This window comes from Doryrhamphus excisus, chromosome 1, assembly GCF_030265055.1.
Source record: "Doryrhamphus excisus isolate RoL2022-K1 chromosome 1, RoL_Dexc_1.0, whole genome shotgun sequence".
Taxonomy (NCBI): domain Eukaryota; kingdom Metazoa; phylum Chordata; class Actinopteri; order Syngnathiformes; family Syngnathidae; genus Doryrhamphus; species Doryrhamphus excisus.
The window spans coordinates 19,853,502-19,859,989 of NC_080466.1; positions in this window are offsets into that span (position 1 = coordinate 19,853,502).

Sequence of the window (6,488 nt, forward strand, 5' to 3'; positions counted from 1 at the left end):
ATCACCTCGTACTTCGGTACGGGACAAAAAATAAAAATTTAGGAAAGCCGGAAGTGAACAAATGTAACAGTTAGTGATTGTAAAAGTACCAGATGGAGGGGTAGGATTTAATAAGCTTTGCTTCTTCCTACTCCTTTTGGACATGTGGAACTGTGAACTGATTATGTGATGCATTCAATTGTAATCTGATGCATGTTTAAATGAAATAAAACCATTACCATATCTTGGTAAGACAAGTCATAGAAAAATGTCATCTTGTCCGGCTGGCCAAATATGTAAACACATTTTCGATTTAAGAGAATGCCAGGGATTTTCTATGAGTATTTTTGTGGAAGCTTCCGGAAGGTTACGCTGGTGGCCGTCGGATTGCATCACCCTGCGATGTCCGGGGTGGAAAACGGACAAAAGATGAAAGAATATGAAGGTTTTTTTTTTCCCCTTTCCATCCCGAACTGACCTCTTTTCTTAAAAAAAAAAAAGATCTTGATTATGAATGGCTGCCCTGAGGAAGATGGCAGAAGGAGAGGAAGATCACAGGCTGAGGAATGTTTTCCAACACACACACACACACACACACACACTGAACTGTGTGTTCATGGCAAAGCATGCACACTGCTACTGAGTATAACATGTTCACGTGTGCAGCAATCTTTGCATCATTCTTTAAACAAGCTTCAGGCTGGAGGCCAGCTTGGCATGATGTGGGTGTGGAAGCGTGTATGATCATCTATGTGTACATGTGTGCGTGTATGTGTGTGTGTATGTATATAAGTCCCAAAGGGCACAGCAGCACAGACAGCTGTTTCACACCCGTCCAGATGTGAAAGCGAAAAAAATGCATCACACACATGCACAGACCTATGCTGTGGAACATCAAAGACGACACACACATATGCATTCTGGAACACACACACACACACACACACACCACATTCGGTGACATTGGAAATGGCTTTGAACTCAGCCGAGCCACTTCTCCATCCTCGATGGAGGATTGAATGACTCACACAGAAGACGTAAGTTGGAACGCAGTGGAAATTCAGCATCCAACGGACGGCTCCACGGTAACGTCTTTTACTGTGGAGCACAGCGGTCCCTAAACTTAGGAGGCTCATTATTGACTGTTTCTGGTTTTGGGACAGAGGAATAAACAGTTGGAACAATGCTGACCATTGTAGAACCGACGGGAAACAGGTCCAAATCCAGTTTAGTTAGAAAATAAATCAGAATTAAACACTTTGAAATGTCACGTCGGAGATGGTTGTAGTGAAAGATGATCCGTCCGCCATCAAAATGTTGATGGGGGACACAATAAGGGCTCCATGACAAGAAGTGTATCTGTTTCCCTCCTCGGGATGTTTTGAAAGTGAAAGACTTCCTTGTGTTTACACGGGTGTAGCATCTTAAACAGGTGTACCATGTATCCCATGCTGAGGCATGTTGGCCCGGAAACCATTTTGCAACACTTTCACTTGAGTCAGAACACAGAAAATGAAAAAAAAAACACTCACAAAGTGACCTTGCTTGAAAGTCATCCATTTGTTTGAGATGCCAACATAGCAGAAGAAGCAAAAGGGGGAAGCGGCGAGGAAGATAACATTGACGATGCTTCAAGAGAGAGAGAGAGAGAGGCATAAATGGTTGACAATGAGAGACAAGATGGAACAAAAAACGGAAGCGTGATAAGGAAATGATGGATGCCACGCGCTCGCCTCGGAGCAGCGGCAAAGACGGTGAAGACGGGCGTCAAGGTTGCACAAGGATGGAGCCTGAAGACGCTCAGGCAAGATGGGAACAATGACATGGAGATAATTTCTACCTCCCAAGAGAGCCTCGTCCCACTTTCTACTTTGGGACACTTTATCAATATTTGTGTGTATGTGTGTGTATATGTGTGTGTGCTTGACTTTATAGCTTTGGGACATTCCACTTTTTTGGTGGGGAGATTGTCTCATCCATTACTATTACTATTATTATTATTAGTAGTAGTAGTAGTAGTTGCAGGTCTGATGATGCAACTACATCGATTATAGACCTGCAGCCTAAGTGTAATGGTAATGGTAATGGTTTTATTTCATTTGAACATGCATCAGATTACAATTGAATGCATCACATAATCAGTTCACAGTTCCACATGTCCGAAAGGAGTAGGAAGAAGCAAAGCTTATTAAATTCTACCCCTCCATCTGGTACTTTTACAATCAGTAACTGTTACATTTGTTCACTTCCTGCTTTCCTAATATAGTTTTTTTAATATAGTTTTTTTTGTCACATACCGAATTATCCTTACTGACCTTTTTTGCAGTACATTTAGTGAGTGAAGTTTGCTTTTATAGTTATTAGCCCATATTTCCACACAATAAGTAAGATATGGTAGAACCAGAGAGCAATAAAGAGTGTGGAGTGATTTCTGATTGAGAACAAATTTTGCTTTGTTCACTTCCTGCTTTCCTAATATATATATATTTTTTATTTTATTTTTGTTGTATTTGTATTATAGTTTGATTGCACATACTGAGTGTGGTTTACACTTAGACACTTCTACAAGTCTTTATTTTCTTTTTCTTCCACTTTTTTTCCAAAACCAATAGACAAAGTGTTTCATCCACCTTCTCATCTAATTATGTTAACCAGGTCAAAGTCATGTGATCCATCGTATCTAGAGATTGTTGGCCCATATCTGAGAAATGAATCCACAATCCCAGTCAATCACATTCAGGTTTTCAGGCACTATATAATATTCAGGTTCAGAACTGTTCACTTGGCAGCATCCTCCCTCAAATTGACCTTTGAACCTCAAAGAGGATCACCATGCTGACACTCCATGTTACATGTCAGTCATTTTGCCTGTTGCTCATCTTGAAGCTATTTTTGATGAAATCCCTCAGTCATGGTAATCTCTACACACAACCATAACAATAACGCATTAAAGCAGTTTACAATAAAACGAATAAGGGATTTTTAGGATTTTTAATCTTGATTTTTTTTTCTGTACAAAGATTTGGATGAAGAATAAAGTAACCATAACAGAGTCCAGAGTGAATCCTCACACTGACATCTCAAGCCAAGCTGGAGACGACAAACTGACGGCGGTCTGAGCCTCCTCCACATCTTAGATCTGACCGCCTGGCTCCCTTTTTGTGTGTGTGTTTTCCCACTTATATCTAAACAATAGGCAGGGTTATACTTAGAGGTGTTCCTCATATTTTTATACACCCTGCTAATAAAGTTAGCGTTGTCTGTTTATTACGTCATCACCTGTATGACCTGTATGCAAATAGGCAGAGCGGGTGCACCCATACAGAGCGGACCAACAGCGCCCCTTTGTGGTAAAGACACAGAAATGAAGGTACAGGAAGGTTAATAATTAATAATACAAGACAAATACCATCTTATATTATTCATTTGAAGATACAATCCACTAGAGTAAGAAGCATTTGTCTTAAGACAAGCAGACAGTATTTTTATTTTTGTATTGATATATTTATATTTAGGTTCAAACTAATTACGTCATTCGAAAAGTGGTGCAACAGCGTCCTCTTTTGGTTCATCTAAAAATTGCATCATATACCCGACCTGGACAATATATGAAGAGCTTGCAACCAAAAGGCGCTAAATCCATTTTGACTGATTTCGAGAAAATCAATGATTTTTAACTACGCACATATCAATCTATTTGGTCATCAAGTCTATATTGCAAATGAAAGAGCTATCAATATAGGTCATAAAAATGCATGCTATAAAAATCCTGCACACACCATGTATTTTATATATATTTTTTTTCTTTTTTTTCGGATTTAGCGCCTTTTGGCTGAAATAAATTTGAAGTCACCTTTAACTTCTTCAGTGGCATTGTTGTAAAAGAATGTAAGGTGCTTTAATGTGCTATGCGAATAAAATAATTACAACACAGAAGCCATTCTCAACATACAATACAAAATAATTATGAATTAAATTAATAAAAATGTTATTAAAAGCAGTGCTCATATTTGACTGCACCATGAAGGTGACAGTGACAAAAATCATCTCATTACAAACTCTTTACAGTGTATGTTTTGTAGTACAAGTAAAATAATGTTTCTCATGAAAGTTGGAGGTGTCAAGGTAGAGACATGCCTTTTATGGCGTAAAAAAAAACTTCCATGTTACAGAATACCGTAAAAACACAATTTGTGTTCTCCTGAATTGCATAACATACTGTAACTATCATACGTGTACTTAATGTACACAAACAAAACAGGATGCGCACTGATACTGGCTTTCTGTATGTGCAGTGCCAATTGTATTCTTCTCTCTGATTGGTCAGATTATCAATAGATGGGAAACGAGGGCCAATCAAAGAATAAATAAAGGGATTTAGCGCCTTTTGGTTGAAATCTGAAATGGAAATAGCGCCTTTTGGTTGAAAGCATAAATTTCATATCACTTTTTTTCATATTTTTTTAAATGATTTCAAGACCAAAATATGTGATTTGGATACACATGACAGAGGTCTATTAAACTCATGAAAAACATGCAACTTAGTGAAAATTGGATTTAGCGCCTTTTGGTTGCAAGCTCTTCATATAGAAAAATTTAAATAAATAAATATTAAATAAATAAGTAAATATTTTTTATAATAAATAAATATTAAATAAATAAGTAAATATGTTTTTATAATTATCTGAGTTTTAAGTTTTATTTGAGAATTAATAACAAATAATTTTATGAACAATAAATAATCATTTACTAACATTTATACGATGTAAAATAAATGAAACCTCAAATACAACAGTTTATTTTCCACAGGTAAAAATAGACTCATCTAAATTTTTTAAATGTTTCATCCATATCATATTTTTATCATATTTTTTTAAAATGTTTTTTTCATTGCATGCCCATTCCCTTAGCTTTGGATTATTACTGTGGAAAATAGAAAAAATTGGCTGAATTACCACTGGTAAATGAGATATATATGAATAATGTTTTCTTATCAAGGCTACAAAAGGTAAAGAAGTATGAATCTTTCTTCTCACAAAAAAGGCTGGCAGCTGAATTTGAATGATTTCATTTTATTGACCTTAAAAGTAAAAGAGTGTAAAAGTAATTACTCCTCAGCCATTTTGAACGAGGGCATAATGTGGTTTAGGAAAGCAATCTTCACTAACGTACCAAAAAGCCACTTTTAAGGCCCTGCTTTTACTGTGTGGTAGCTGTGAGGTTGCGAGGGTGGATTCATAACAACGCTCATTGCCAAAAGAGCGAAAGAAAAGTGGGAGGGAGAAGGCGGCGAGGTTAAAAGAGGGTCAGGGCGGAAAAGAGGAGGATGTGAAGACAAGAGAAATACTGTATCTCCAGTCACGTGTTGATCAGTTTTATGCTTCATGTTTTGGGAGTTGTTGCTCTATATGAATGAATGGAGCGCCATATTTGTTCATGTTTGTGCATCTGTTGAGTTAGCTAGCACGCGACTGGCGAACTGCTTAGAGAAGGGAGACTGACAGGAGACTCAAAAGAGTAAAAAGTAATTAAATCAATCACTGATTCTCCACCTGTATCCAGATTCTCACTAAAATGTAGAACCAGCATACAAAATCTTCTAGAGCAGGGGTGGGCAAACTACTGCCCAGGGGCCACATGCGGCCCAACAAGTGTTTGAATCCGGCCCGCAAGTTACTTTAGGAGTATTTCAACTTTTAACATGATGTCTTATTCAGAAAAAACAATCAAAAAAAATTAAAAAAAAATTTAATTTTATTATTATATTTTATAAATTTAAATTTAATTTTACAAATAAAATTAGACTAATAATTCAAGGTGGACTGATTGTTAATTATAAGTCTAAAATAGCGTGTGTGTGTTAAATATATGTTCTGGCCCCCCCGCACAATTTTGTTAACTCAACACGGCCCACAAGTCAAAAACTTTGGCCACCCCTCTTCTAGATCTTCCAGACTCCGTACCTTTTTGTGCAGTGTTTCCATAGATTTCCTGCTTCCCAACAGTCTGTTTAACTTATTCTGCCGTGATTGGTCACACTCCCAAGCGCTCCCGAAGATTTCCGGACATTACAGATGTTCCGAATCGTACTCACGTCAGTAGAACTCGGTCTTAGAAACGGAGCATTCAGAGCCGACCCAAACTTCTTCCAGGAGGTGCTGGAGCCTACCAGCTGTCTTCGGGCGAGAGGCGGAGTACACCCTGGACTGGAGGCCAGCCAATCACAGGGCACATATAGACAAACAACCATTCACACTCACATTCATACCTATGGACAATTTGGAGTCGCTAATTAACCTAGCATGTTTTTGGAATGTGGGAGGAAACCGGAGTACCCGGAGAAAACCCACGCATGCACGGGGAGAACATGCGAACTCCACACCGAGATGGCCGAGGGTGGAATTGAACCCCGTGCTCCTAGCTGTGAGGTCTGCGCGCTAACCACTCAACCGCTGTGCGGCCTCATTACATGTTTAATTCAATAAAAAAGTATAAGATACAGGCACGTT